This window comes from Papaver somniferum, chromosome 6 (genome assembly GCF_003573695.1).
Source record: "Papaver somniferum cultivar HN1 chromosome 6, ASM357369v1, whole genome shotgun sequence".
NCBI lineage: Eukaryota > Viridiplantae > Streptophyta > Magnoliopsida > Ranunculales > Papaveraceae > Papaver > Papaver somniferum.
This window is the reverse complement of record NC_039363.1, coordinates 30,499,258-30,515,471: the sequence shown is the minus strand read 5'-3', so window position 1 is coordinate 30,515,471 and position 16,214 is coordinate 30,499,258. Positions and strand designations below refer to the sequence as shown.

Genomic DNA, 16,214 nt, shown 5'->3' with positions numbered 1-16,214 from the left:
GATGACAAGTTGAATCTCATTCTCAACAAAATGGCGCAAGATAAGCAAAAGACGGATATGGCTATGAAGGACATGCAAACACAAATGAGTCAACTAGATACTACCGTGAGCAAATTGGAAGCACAAGAAGCTGGAAAACTTCCCTCGCGACCATTGAATCCTAGGGAGACTGTTAATGCTATTGAGTTGCGAAGTGGAAAGCAAGTAGAGAAACCGGCAACATCACCGGAGTCCCATGAACGCGATTTAGAGAAAAAAGTGGACGAAGCAGTCCCTAAAAAGGATGATTCGGTAATAAATTCTAACTCTAAACCTCTTATTTCTACTTATGCTACTCCTCCGCCTTTTCCTAACAGGTTTGCAAAGTCGAACAAGGAGACGTTGGACAAAGTGATTTTGGAAATCTTCAAGAAGATCGAAGTGAACATTCCATTAATTGAGGCGATAAGGCAGGTTCCTCGTTATGCAAAGTTCTTGAAGAAATTGTGCACCAACAAGCACAAATTGACCGGGAATGAGGTAATGAGTGTGGGGGAGACTGCTTCGTCATATCTTCAAAAGAAACTCCCACCTAAATTGAAAGACCCCGACCGTCTTACTATACTTGCACAACTGGTAAAACAAGGTTTACAAAATCTTTGCTAGATTTATGAGCATCTATTAGTGTTATGCCTGCCTCAGTTTATGAATCTTTAAATCTTGGTCCTCTCAAAAGTACTAGCATAGTTATTCAACTTGCCGATAGATCTAATGTCTACCCGAAAGGGGTTGTTGAAAATGTGTTGGTGCAGGTCAATGAGCTTATATTTCCTGTCGACTTCTATGTTCTTGATATGAGTGATGACAACTCATCCTCGTCTACACCTTTGTTGTTGGGTAGACCATTTATGAGAACCGCTAGAACAAAGATAGATGTATTTGAAGGTACCTTGACAATGGAATTTGATGGAGTGGTCGTACGCTTCAACATCTTTGAGGTGATGAGATATCCAAGCGATGTACACTCATGTTTTGCTGTGGAGGAAAATGACGCTGGCTAAGAATGCAAAGGAGCTGAAAGTCGGGCTGACGACTTTAAACCAAGCGCTAAGTGGGAGGCAACCCACCGGCTTTGTATCTTTATCTTTATCTTTTTATTTTTAAGCATTTTATCTTTGTTTTTGCATATCATTTGCGGAATTTCCCATTTTGAACTTTGCTTTGAATGACTAAATTGTACATTGAGGCAAATGTAAAGTTTAAGTGTGGGGGAGCATTTATATGTTTTTAGAGTTTGATGCCTTTAGTTAGAAACAAAAAATAAAAAAAAAATAGAAAAAAAAATTTGTTTTATAAACTCCGAAATCTAGAAACTTCTGCCTTTAGGATGACACTACCAATATAAGTGGATGGAACCATCTTGGTTACAGGAATTGAGGAACCCATTAACTAAAAGGATGGACAGAGCTCATGTGTTAGAAATAATATGATAGTTGTTACCATATCTCGGAATGTCATCATATCATCTTCTATTTTTATTTTTGCAATCTTTATGTTTCTTTAAGTGATTTGGTGGGTCACTAACATCTAAGTGTTATTCCTGCTAGGATGAAATTGAGTTGCTAAAAAAAAAAAAAAGACCAGACCAATTAGACCAACCGGTGTATATACAAAAACAAAATGACAATTAGATAGAAATATGTGTGTGTTCTCCCTGTCTCCGTCGCCTAAGCAAGCGTGGAACGCAGGATCCACGGGAATTGCCATGTAATCTGCTGACAAGAATCATGCGCTTGGATCCAAAAGATCTAATCATGTTGTCAAGTCGAAAAAAAAGTGAAAAAAAACTTATTATCATTGTTCAATTAATAAATCGACCGCTGGTTCCCTTGTATTTGCCAGTCGAGTTGATCTAGAATTAGGATTATTGACCACTGGTTCCCTTGTATATGCCAGCTAAGTTGATATTAGAATTCAGACCCGTATCTCAATCCAATAGGATTTTTAGGTTCATCTTGGCAGTGACCTTCAAACAGATATAAGAAACACCGTTCACTTTAGTTAACATTCGCAAACATGTACATCTATATCCATCTTCTTAATCTATTCATGTGTGATTGTGGTTAGTTAGATTCCGAGTATCGTGGTTTGTTCAAATTTCTGAGTAGAGATTTGGTTACTTATATATGAATTGGATTTGCATCAAGGTACCTCCTCCTGTAGTCATTTTGGATTCATTCATAGACTCTTCACAGGTAGCTGAAATTTGGATTAAAAGGTTTTGTAGGCACACCTCTTGTAAACCTTCACGAGACTAAAACTCGTCCACTAGGGACACCTAGGGTTTCAAAGGCTTATTATACGTGCTAAGTGTGACCATAGCCTCGACGACACAGAGTTGTATGTATGTTTTAGAATTATTTTGTTTGATTTGCTCGAGAACTAGCAAAGTCTAACTGTGGGGGAATTTGATAGGTGTCTAAAACACCTTTGATATTTATCTATTGTTTATGATTTCTTTGCTTGGTTTTCTTGTAAAATATGTATCTTATGTTTGTTTTTCAGTATTTAGGTACTTTGGAGTCATTTGGAACAAAAGAGGAAGAAATGTCGCTTAAAAGGGCAAAAGTATTGGAGGCGGATTATTTCTCATTATTTGATTTTGTTTCTTCATCTCTGTCTGAAAATCATGCCGGCTTTAGTGATGCAAATATATATGTCTGAAAAGCACGACAACTTTAGTGATGAAGAGGAATTGAAGAGAAAAATTGGATTTGAGAAAAATTGGGTGCCTACACTCTGGGGTTCTCAGAGCTGGGGTGGTTAAATCCAACCTCAATTCCTACAGAAGACCTAAACTTCATAGAAAAATCATCATTGGATATTCTTTCTTTCACACTACCTGAAATCAAGAGAAATGGCGTCACAAAGTTTACAGATCCAGTGATGATTCAGAGTCGAAATCTCAGGAAGATGATGTGTTAGTTCTGCGAATTGAGGAATGAACCAGAAGCCGTTAGTATTGTGTCATTGTTAAATGGAGAAAACAAGAAGGAGATTGAAGAATTGGTGATGAAATACAAGAAATTAATGGTGGAGATTAAGTTGGGTTGATCTCTGATTCAACTAATTTTGGGGTTAATATCACTTGTGGATGCTGTTAACTCTTAAATCTAGGTTTACTATGGCTCGATTGAAGTTTTAGGGTTTGGTGGATTAGATTTGCTGCTGATGAAGAAGAGATGAAACTGGACATGGGTTTAGTTCGAATTCCAGTATGCAGGTCAAGAGTTGTTGTTGGTGATGGTAGTTGGTTCTGGTGGTTGGAATTTGCAGGACTTGAAGCAACCTTGTTGCAGCTGTTGCAGTGGTGGTTCTAGTTGTGTGAGATGGAGATGGAAGAAGGGTTCAGTGAAGAACAAATGCAGGATCTGAAATGGGTTTGGACTGAAAGATGAGAAGTTGATTGAACTGAATTAATGAATGTTATTTAGATGAATGCTAGGTCCAGGAGATGGTAATTTCAGGTGGAGTGTCTGATAGTTATGCTTCAGAAATTGGAAGTTAGCATGTGGATTTGGTGTTGCGTATATTGCATCTACATGTGCTAGGGTTATAGCTCAGTTTGCAGTAAATAAAGCTAGATTTGACAATGGTGTTTCAACTAAGGAAGTGCAAGTTGGGTACTGCACAATAAGGTGCCATTGATATTCAAAAGTTCAGGATTATAGAAGAAGCTGGTGAATTGCATATGAACTGGGATTGATGGTGACAATGGAAATAAGCCACAGGTGATGGTGATAGCAATTGAAACATAAGCTGAACTGAAGTACTAATGTAGATGAATGTTAGGTTTACAGGTGATATTACAGCTGCAATTGGTTGCAGTGTACATGGACCTGAGGCGAGGACAATGGTGACTACTGGTGATGCTGGTAGGTCAGTGAAAGAAGGTGATTCTGTAGATGGTTTCCGCGAGCTAATTTGTTGTGTATGAAGAGTACTGGAGCTGGCTAGTGGATGTTTTTGTCAACAGCAGGAAAAGATGAATTTGGGGTCAGTTGAGGATGACAAGAGCTGAGAATGACATTGCAGGCAAGAGTTGCAATTGCAGGGACTTATGGACTTGAATGGAAGCTGCAGATGGAGTTGTGTGAAGGCATGGACTGATGTTGCAGTTAGTTTGTATGAACTGCAGGTGATGATATGAAATTACAGGTGGATTTACTGAATTGCACGTGGATTAATTTGTTGCTGTCGTGGTCATAATGGCTAGGCTGGTTCGATGAAGTTGCAAACTGTTGGTGCTATAATGTATGTGAAGTTGCAGTTCTGATGGCTTGACCTCATTACAGGAAAGTGTATTGGTATTTCTGATGGATTTTGGGGTTTCTGCTGAGCTGTTAACAAGTTGGAGATGGGTGAGAAATTGGTTTTTATTATTGAGATGAACTGAAGTGCAGGGAGTGATGGAGCTGTGATTTGTAACAGATGCAGTTGTACTGCTGCCATGTTGTACAGTGAAGTCATGGGAGATGTGCATTGAGATGGTGGTTTATGGTGGTGGTCTGTGGTGAACTGTTGTTTCAGTTGGTTTGCTGCTCGAATGAATTGCAGCTGAAGTGAAGACACTGATGAATTCGAACGGAACTGGGATTACAAATGGAGTTGCAGCTACAGATGCTTGTGCTAATCTGAGGTTGCAGTTGCAGCTGTTGTAGCTGGGAAGGAAAGTGGAGCAGTGGATAGTCATGTGCAATGATGGTGCAACATAGGCTCGGCCTTTGCAAAATGGCTGAGACTATGGCCTGGCAACTCACCCCATTCAGACAAGTTAACAGCTGACTCTGGCGCTGACTCAGAGATTTTTTACATGGGTTCTTCTCAAACTTGGGCTTGGTGGACTCTTATCTATTGGACCTTTAATGACTAGACCTAATTCTGGAACAAGAGGAGTTACAAAATGAAAATTCTTCTACAACTTTAGGATCACGTATTCTACTTGGAGTTTTTTTGGAGATAGCCGCAACTAGGGTTTGCTTTCGTATTTATTTTCATCTTATTTATTTCAATTATTATTGATGATGAACTCCAAAAACTATGAGTAACTAAAACTATTTTTGATTAAAGGTGATTTCAAAGCCCGAAATATGAACTCATGTTTGATATGCAATAGCTCGTTTTCTCGCAAGTTTAGTTATTGTTTGATTTCTACCATGCTAATAATACTTATGGACTGTTCGTTAATTGTTTAAGTTCGAAATTAAATAGTTATGTCACAATCTTATTGCTAGTTTAGATTTTCTTCGACCCGTAATTGTCTAGAGAATTAAACACAAGTAGAAATATGTGGGTATTGATGATGGGACTTTGTTAAATACCCATATGTAGAAATTGATACTAGTTGGTGATTCATGCTTTTGAGTTCATCATTAGGAGAAACCTTATCTCACACAACTTAGAGCATTTGTTTAAGTCACACCTAGAGAGCGTACTTCTAGGAAACTTGGCAAGTAGAATCCGGTAGTCAAGCGCTTCTGTATCCGGTGAGCTTAAAATATAATAACGGGATAGTTGAGCTAAGTAATTATCCTAGGGTTGTTAGTAACGAGATAATGCAAAGAATGTAGCTTTATGTCAATTTGATTTATATTTCGTGGCCGAGAACGAACCTTTAATCAATTCCATCTCATATTTGAATACAACTTTACAATTTCCAGAATTTCTATAACAAAATCATCTTGCTAAGAGTAATTTCATAACAAATTTTACTTCATACCTCCCTTGGGACGAATCTGCTTTCATTATATTACTTGTTAGTGTAAATAAAAGTAGAATAATATTATTTGCGAGTTGACACCTCGTCAAGATGATACTTCAATTAGCTGATAGGTCCGTTAAAATTCCTATTGGTGTGATCAAGGATGTTCTTATAGAGGTCGACAAGTTTATTTATCTAGTGTATTTTGTTATCCTAGATACCCAGCCTGTCCCTGACCCAGAGAACCAGATACCGGTAATTTTAGGTCGTCCATTTTTAGTTACATCCAATGCGATCATCAACTGTCGAAATGGTATTATGAATTTGCCTTTTGGTAATATGGTTATTGAGCTGAATATTTTTAATATTAGTAAGCTACCCTTTGAACTAGATGACTCGAGTATAGAAGAGGTAAACATGATAGGAACATTAGTCGAGGAGTCATTACCAAACACTCTGTTAGAAGACCCATTAGAAAAATGTTTGGCTCACTTTGGGATTGATTTTGATGATGATAATGTTATTAATGAGGTGAATGATTTATTGGATTCATCCCCTTTGGTAGACACTAGCAATGGATGGAAACCTAAGTTCGAACCACTACCAGTTCCTAAGTCAACCCTAGTTCCTTGTTTAGAAGAGCCTCCTAAGTTGGACCTTAAACCATTACCAGATACCTTGAAGTATGTGTTTTTAGGCCTATATGAAACTTTACATGTGATTATAGCATCCGACTTGGATAGTGATCAGGAAAGTAGGCTAGTAACCGTCCTTCAATACAACAAGGAAGCTTTAGGGTGGACCATAACAGACATTAAGGGTATAAGTCCTACTGTTTGTATGCATCCGATTTATTTAGAAGAAGACACCAAACCTTCTAGGGAGATGCAACGTCGACTTAACCCTAATATGAAAGAAGTAGTTTGAACTGAAGTTCTTAAGTTGTTAGATGCAGGTATTATCTATCCCATTTCAGACAGTAATTGGGTCAGCCCCGTTCAGGTTGTTCCCAAGAAATCCGGTATTACTGTAGTCCAAAATGATAACAATGAATTAATCCCAACCCGAGTGACCACGGGTTGGTGTGTTTGTATTGACTATAGGAAATTGAACAAGGTCATTAGGAAGGACCACTTTCCCCTTCCCTTCATTGACCAGATGCTAGAGAGATTAGCTGGACATAGTCATTACTGCTTTTTAGATGGCTACTCTGGCTATAATCAGATCGTTATTTCCTCATAAGACCAGAAGAAAACCACTTTTACCTGTCCATTTGGTACCTTTGCGTATAGGCGCATGCCTTTCGGGCTATGTAATGCCCCTGCGAATTTTCAACGTTGTATGATGAGCATATTTTCTGACATGGTAGAACGGTTCTTAGAGGTCTTTATGGATGATTTTTCAGTATTTGGTTCGTCTTTCGATGAGTGCTTGCATCATTTGTCATTAGTGTTGACTAGGTGTAAGGAAAAGAATCTAGTGCTTAATTGGGAGAAATGCCATTTCATGGTTCGTTCAGGAATTGTTTTAGGGCATATCGTATCTTCTAAGGGTATAGAGGTAGATAAAGCCAAAGTTGACCTTTTTAAGACTTTACAGGTCCCAAAAACCGTAAGAGATATTAGGTCATTCTTAGGGCATGCAGGTTTTTATCGTCGATTCATTAAGGATTTCAGCTTGATTTCTATACCTCTTTGCAATTTTCTTGCAAAAGATGTTAAGTTTGTCTTTGATGATGCTTGTTTAGAGGCTTTTGAGAAACTTAAGACTTTACTCACTACCGCCCCCATAGTCCAGGCACCCAACTGGAACCTACCCTATGAGATCATGTGTGATGCTTCAGATTATGCTATTGGTGTTGTGCTAGATTAGCGAGAAAACAAATTACTTCATGTGATTTACTATGCTAGCAAGACTCTGAATGAAGCCTAATTGAACTATACCACTACCGAGAAGGAATTGTTGGCCATCTTGTTTTCCTTAGACAAGTTTAGACCCTATCTCTTAGGTTCTAAGGTCGTAATATATACTGATCATGCTGCTTTGAAATATCTTTGTCTAAGAAGGATACGAAACCTAGATTGATTAGATGGATCCTTTTGTTACAAGAGTTTTCTCCAGACATTAGAGAAAAAAGGGTGCGAAAAATGTAGTAGCAGACCACTTGTCTAGGATAGTTGTTGATTCCACTGATGATTCCCTTCATATACGGGATAGTTTTCCTGATGAACAATTGTTCTTTCTTACCCAATTACCTTGGTATGCGAATATAGTGAACTATCTTGTTACTGGTCAAATGCCCCAACATCGGGGTAAACAAGATCATTCTAGGTTTTTAGTCGAGGTTAAACACTTCTTTTGGGTTGATCCTTATTTATTTAAGTATTGCCCAGACCAGATTATTAGGAGATGTATACCTAAGAGTGACCAGTCCAGTATTATTTCCTTTTGTTATGATCATACTTGTGGGGTCACTTTAGTTCTAAGAAGACTGCTGCTAAGATATTGCAGTGTGGATTCTATTGGCCTTCGTTGTTTAAAGACTCCCACAGTTACTGTGTTACTTGTGAACGTTGCCAGAAATTAGGAACCATTTCCCGTAGGAATGTATTTGTACAATCGGTTTAGCAAAGGGACTAAGGTGCTTAGTTAATTTTTGGTTTTCTAAACTATTAGGGAAAATTGCTTCGGGTAATTGTTTCCTTGGTAACATATCAAAACAAATTACTTTGTAGATTCGGTTTTGATATTGGTTATCAAAATGGTGTGTGGAACCCTCGTTCTTAACTCTATAGGTTGCAAGTCTATTTTGAGATTTGTAAGATCCTTTCGGTTTGTCCTTTATTTTTTCGTTTCTTTGTCATTTTGTGACAAAAAGGGAGAGAAATATATGGAGTAAACAAGTGATACTGGTATTGATTTTTATTGATTGGTATCACTAAGGGAAAGGACATTGGTGCTTAAACGTTTATCTAACGAAAGAGTGAAAGCATAAACTAAGGGGGAGTAACATATCATATACTTGTAGTTATATGGACTACAAAGGAAATAGCAAAGACGTGTAGATTGATAAAATCTGAGATTTAAGGATTGAATGTATACAGGTTATTGTGCTGTTGAATTCGGGAATCAAGCGTATGTAATGAATTTTGTAATTTGTTTATTCATATGATGTAAGAGTTTTGTCACTAAAATTGGCAAAGAGGGAGATTGTTAGAGAATAACTCGGTTGAACCCACCAACCGTTGGTATGTCAAGTTTCGTTCTCATATTTTAGTGAGACAAAACTCATTTTAAGAGTCGCTTGATTATGTACTAGAGTCAACTTCGTATAGGTTAGCTTGAAAGTATTAGGATATGAGACATTACAAGTATTGCGAAGACTTGAAGAAGTGAAGAAGTAAGGATCTACAACGATATCATCATCCTTCCACTTGAGGTTAGTGATATTTGACTTGAACTGTTTAATTCCCTAAACGTATCTTTCAAGTCGTGCATATTGAAAACAAAACTGCGAAGCATGAATTATTATACTCTAGTTAGACATAGTATTAAGGAACACAATACGAGGTTTATTGCTTAACCATTAAACTTTGTAGATAAGACATCGACATAATCGTTTGAATGGTATTTTGATTAAGTATGGGTATAAGGTGAAGATTTCATCCTAGGAAACAATGTTTTACATTTGTTTTAAGGAAGTAAATTCATGAACTTGTTTTGTGAATCGAAAGAGAAATCACCAGGCATTATTGGTATTGTTACTCATTGCACATCTTTTGAACTACCAATATGTGTGATTAGTATAACCTCTCATGAATTGTTTATGTTCTTGGTAGAACTATTCACAAAGGCCTGACTTTTGTATTGGTATGACTTTTATTAGTGAAACCGATCTTAAGTAATCACCTGAGATGGTATGATCGATTTTATGTTATTCATATGACCTACTCTGGGTAAAGGGGAACCGATCCTAGTACGAGGTGCAACCTATCACAAAGGGGAATCGATCCTTGTATGAGGTGCAACAAGTTTTTAGCAGAAATGGAAATCGATCCTACGGGCATGTGCAACACGATTTTAGGAAAGGGGAACAGATCATATGGACATTTGCAACAAGTACAAGTTAGATACCATATATATGTGGGGAACCGATCCTAATACCTAGTCAACCGAATTTTGGAAAGCTAGTGTGACTATGCACAGTACTCACATGGAGGTAGAACCGAAACTTGTTTTGGTAGAACCGTGAAACCCATGATTTGTGATTGAGTGTTCTTGATCAATCACATTGTTTTTTTTAGTCATAATAGAAATCAAAGATACTACTTCAGTGTAGCGCCCCCAAAGCTAGCAGCTGACTAATCCAAGAGATCAACTAAATAAAGAGGCATTACGAATCTAAATCAAATATTTAAGCATTCAACTAAGAAATGTGCTACAAAACTTAACCCAAAACTAACCCGCTCTGAAACATATATATATATGTATATATACAAGAAGTTTTCTCAAATGATACATATGCAATAGTCATTAGGTTTACAGATACAATAAACAATATAATAAACATAGTAGAAGTTATCCAACTATTGAAGCTTTCGCTGCGCAACTCTTATCTGTCTCTGAAACTGAAAGTGGGAATGGGTGAGCACATCATCCCTAAAAGGGGTGCCCAACAGGAATAACATTTAACTTGAAAGTAATCATGGCAAGATCTGGAAAACAATAATGTTTTCCCAAACATTAAAAAGTGACCAAGTCACTGAAATAAACACACTTGAATATGGACAAGCTCTTTCTTCAAACAATGTACATTATTCGTGCTAACCACACTCATTAGTTATTGATATCACCAAAACCATGATGACCCGTAGTAAGCATAAAAGCTGAATTCATGTATGTATAAATGTGAAAGAGCGTATCCTCACAGAAATAAACAAACATGTACATGGACTAACTCCTTCTTCAAATAGTATAATATTCGTGCTAACCACACTCATTAGCTATTGATATTACCAAAACCATGGTGACCCACTCTAAGCATAAAAGCTGAATTCATGTAGATATAAATGTGAAGGAGCATATCATATATACCGCACGTGGAAATTCTCATTTCCCATAACAATTCATATTGACAAAAAAGCATTACAGGTCCTTTCCAAACCTTGGAAAGATTAACAGAATCAACATAACTATCACAATGCAATTTAGACAAAGCATGAAATACAAAAACTGACAATGCATGAGTTTAATAAACAAAGACTTTTGAAAAAGAAATAACAATGGTTGCAAAAGAGTCAAATGTATTCCCACCTCTTTTGATGACAAGCCACGCCTACCTCGAGATCCACGATCCACTGGTTCATCATTTGAGTCGATCATTGTTAATATAGACTAATTGTTAATCACACAAGAAATCTAAGAATCTATCCAAAAGGCTCACACAAGAATCATACACGTCTAACTAATGGTTCTAAGTACATTTATTTATCATTTTATATCTTTAGCAAAGCTAAGGTTTACTAATTGAATTAAGTTGGTTCTACAGTCCGATAACTAAGTCTTATAAATATCTACACACTGTAGAAGGAATCAAAGGCTAAATCTGACCACAAAAATCCAATACAAGTTCCTTAGGAAAACTGGCTATAAGCCCAAGTTCACTAAGGCCCAGTCTAATTGGATCAACTAACGATCACTAACCGTCAAACTAACAATCAACGTCTAAGGTCAGGTCAAGGTCCAGGGTCAAAGTATCAATCGGTCAACTGGGTCAATACGACTCAACAGAGTCGACTCGGTCAAAGTCTATCGAGTCAAATCTGGTTAACTCAGTCAGACACACTAAAACAGATTAACTAAGTTTGAGAATCAGCTAGCTAGTCAGCTGAAAGGTCTGAATCACATAAGCTTGTTGGTTCTGTGAAACTAACAGTTCAAATACTATCTTACAACATTACAACAATACATATAAAATTGAAATAAAACTTCATAATTTAACTACAACTACAAACTTAGCTTTACCTGCAAATGCAGTTGCAAGCTTCCAGTAGAGAGACAACTCAGAACATTCAATTAACCCTCATTCTAACATTTCAATCACACAACATCACATCTTGAACAACACACAGTCACCTTCATACACATCAGACCCAGCTTATATAAAACACTAACAATTTCAGTTGAGACCAACACCATCTGCTAATGCTCATCTTCATTAACAGTTGCACTTCATTCTTCCCAATGTGTATCAATCCACTGAACTTTAACCCCTCTCATATCCCCATCAACATTGGCATATAGTTGCAATCCCTTCCATTGTATTTACCAAACTCAGGTCATCCTAAGACTACAATACAAGTCCATCCCCATACCATAAACTGAACTCCATTATCACTTATGTACATCTAACATTTATTCATCCACAACTCCAGATTTCTTCCCTGCATCCTACAACACCACCAATACAGTTCTAATAATAGGTTCGACTCATACTACTCAAGCATGTTCATCAGCAATGTCTACACACACTCATCCATTCTAATTCAAACCATCATCACATGCATTTCCATTTCAGCACCACTACTTCCACCTGCAATACTAGTTAATCTGCACTTCAGCTCAACAACCACTCTACCAACACATTTTATGTAACAACATCAACACCAGTTCAGCACTGGACCACTAACTCCTTCTCTGCACTCCACAATACCAATTCTAAGACAAACACAACTCCACCTCAATGCATACCAACCTGCAGTATTCATGCCCCTTGCAGAACTCTAAACATTCTCAATTATTGCATTAACTCAAATATTTTCCCTAATTTACTCAACCAATTCATAACAACTCCAATTCCTGCACACTCAAATTTCAATTCAAAGTGCATCCAATAAATATCCAAATTCGATAATTCAAAATGAAATTCGATTCAACTCTGTTTGGTAAAAAGAGGTTACCTCAAACAGTGACTCCAAACTCTTCTTCTCCAACTGTGATTCAACCCATGAACCCTAAATCTCTGCTCTATCAAGAACCCTAATTCACTGATTCAATTTCCTAGAGAAACTGCAACTAAACCCAATATATCCACTTATTCTTCGATTCAGAAAAAACCCACCATTAATTCAATCCCCTAAACCATTAACTTCATCTTCAAACTCTCCTCTGAACTTTTCTTATGAACCCTAGCTTTTGATTCGATTCTCAAATCAGCTTCAGAACAACCCCACAACTTTCATCAAACACCAATTAAGAACGAACCCATCTTCAATTTCATCTTATTCATCACCAATTCGAGACCCCAATTCATAATCACAGAAAACCCCATCTTGGTTCCCTGAATCATCTTTTCTTCTTCATCAACAACAACCTCGACTCCTCCATCATCTATACATCTTCATCATCTGCTCACTACCTTCATCAAATGATTCTCTCAAATCTTACCTCAAAGTCATCTCTCGGTTTCGAACAGAAGAAGAGAGGAGAAGAAGAAAGAAGAAACGAGGAGATAAGAATAATGAAGAAAGAAGGGAAAGAAAATAGAGTAAGTTAATCTTCACCGTTCGGCTGGGGATAAGGACGACCAAATTACTGAGGCACCCACAACTTGGATAAGGGATGTCATAGTCCATCATCAAAATGACAATTTTCCCTCCGTAAATAAACTGATAAATCTTCTTCATATGCTATTTGAATGACACGTTCGAGTAGTCCATTTTGCGTAACTTTTCGAGATATAATCAACGGTACTAATTTCGTATCTAGATCATTGTTAGATTAGTTTCTATTAATTAACGTTCATGTCAAACTAATCGAGTTATTTTCGGCTAAATCGACACTTGACCAGTCTAATAGCGTTGACGAGCTTGAGGGTCTTTACATTCTCCCCACTTTATACATTTTCGTCCTCGAAAATCGAACCACCCTTTTGATCTTCAAAAACTCCCCACCTTATAGAATAATCTCATCTCTTGTCTAGGCGCAAACAAATGAAACAAAGCACAAACGTATATGGATTTCAACAACTAAAATTTGTGGCTCTAGGTTCAGTAGACTAATTTCTACTTAAATAAGTTACTGGTTCTAATTACGAGAGAAAATATTCTATAAGCTTCTAAATAAAATTCCGGATCTATAAGTTCACTATCAGAAGCAAGCTTTCCTTCTATGCCTAGTGATACAAGAACGCAGTTGCCATGTCTAGGTTCGCGACGCCTGACAATGCCTATCTACATAACAAGTATCACATGAACACATAAGAATTACCAACCTCATTATTCCTAGTGCTGGATTAGCTAAGTGTTAACTTATTATGATTAACTAAGTATTAATTTATTAAGATTAATTAGTTTTTAATTTCTATCTTAATTGGTGTAAGTCTATAAATTTACTTCATAAAATATATAAATAGTTCATAGCATTTTAAACAATTTAATCATCTGAATTTTTATTTATTTATTTATTAATGTAAATAATCCCAATTCGATTTTACGTCAATTTATAATAATTTGATAATTTAATTTTTGTGTAATACCTTATATAAATTTTCCAAATACTATCTATTATAAATTTGCTACCAGCGTAATTACTCAAATACTTTTATCAACTGTGTGATTATTCTCATTATTCTTAAGTGGATAGTCTGGTTGGTATACTAAGCCTTAATCTTCTAAATATAATTCTACATTCATGTAAAAATTGATATAATAGATTTTATTTATTCAGATTGAATCCGTATACCATATCTTGTTAAATATTGGCGTTGGTCATTTAATATGATTTAAATTCTGAGTCTGTACGCAATTTTAATATGTCTTAATAGTCTTTAGATTTTTGCTATTAATAAAAAGTATCTTATTCATAGGCAAAATTATTCTCCTTAAAGTCTAACTTTGTACTAAGCATTCAAGTACTATAAATATCACTTCATGTGTACAATTTAGTCATTTAGTGAATCATCTATTGGACTAGAAAGATAATCCGGGTATAAAAATCGTTAACAAGTTTAGTCTTTACTCATGCATTATATGACTCACGTTCTTAATCCCACCTAATAAGTCTTATATTAATTATTGGTTTAAACACAAAACTCATAATTCTAATTCGTTATTAGTTAACTTTGCAAAACTTAACTGTAAGCACTAATAATTTTTACATAGCTATTTAATCCTAATCATTATTTTATCGCTATATATTCTTTAATGAGATTTTATTTTGAGTTACGATCAATATAATACTAACTTAAATTCTAACAGTTTAAGTTCGTCATACAAATTTTCCATTTCAAAAGATGATTACATCTATTTACGAAGAAGGATCCTATCAATATACGAAATTATTTTCTTTTAGTTCTAATATTACACTAAGTATCTGAATACTATCATTACTATTTCATGTATATTTGTTTCATTTTAAAGATTTACTGGATCATTTATTAGACTAAGGTTATTGGTGTACCCTACAATTTTTACTTTATTACCTATACAAACAATCAAACAAACAAATCAATCAATCAAAGTATTTTAATTCTTGATTACTTTTAGTGATTAAGATTTATCTCACAACCCAACCAAGTTATAAATTCCACTAACTGGCACTGGCTATTTCTATCTTCTCCCATATAAGATCTAATAGTGAGCTCTGATACCAACACTGTAGCGCCCCTAAAGCTATCAGTTGATTCATCCAAGAGATTAACTAAATAAAGAGGCACTACGAATCTAAATCAAATATTTAAGCATTCAACTAAGAAATGTGTTACAAAACTTAACCCAAAACTAACCCGCTATGAAGCATATATATAAAAGAAGTTCTCTCAAATGATACATATACAATAGTCATTAGGTTTACAGATACAGTAAATAATATAATAAACATAGTAGAAGTTATCCAACTATTGAAGCTTTCGCTGCGCAACTCTGATCTGTCTCTAAAACTGAAAGTGGGAATGGGTGAGCACATCATCCTTAAAAGGGGTGCCCAGCAGGAATAAAATTTAACTTTCAAGTAATCATGTCAAGATTTGGAAACAATAATGTTTTCCCAAACATTAAAAAGTGACCAAGTCATGAAATAAACACACTTGAATATGTACAAGCTCTTTCTTCAAACAATGCATACTATTCGTGCTAACCACACTCATTAGCTGTTGATATCACCAAAACCATGATGACCCGTAGTAAGCATAAAATCTGAATTCATGTAGGTATAAATGTGAAAGAGCGTATCCTCATAGAAATAAACAAACATATATATGGACTAACTCATTCTTCAAATAATGGTTAATATTCGTGCTAACCATACTCATTAGCTATTGACATCACCAAAACCATGGTGACCCACTCTAAGCATAAAAGCTGAATTCATGTAGATATAAATGTGAAGGAGCATATCCTATATACCACATGTGGAAATTCTCATTTCCCATAACAATTCATATTGACAACAAAGCACTACAAGTCCTTTCCAAACC

General features: G+C 36.0%; 1 long non-coding RNA gene across 2 annotated transcripts; it reads right to left on the bottom strand.

The window, feature by feature from the left end:
* Nucleotides 1–10,140: 10,140 nt before the first annotated feature.
* Nucleotides 10,141–13,266, bottom strand: LOC113287240. Of its 2 annotated transcripts, XR_003329882.1 has the most exons (3): nt 11,765–13,266; nt 11,054–11,097; nt 10,141–10,368 (listed from the first exon to the last, which is right to left on the bottom strand). It is a non-coding gene; the product is annotated as an uncharacterized LOC113287240 (long non-coding RNA). The 2 variants fall into 2 exon arrangements; XR_003329881.1 differs by lacking the exon at nt 10,141–10,368 and having other exon boundaries at nt 10,830–11,097.
* Nucleotides 13,267–16,214: the final 2,948 nt, after the last annotated feature.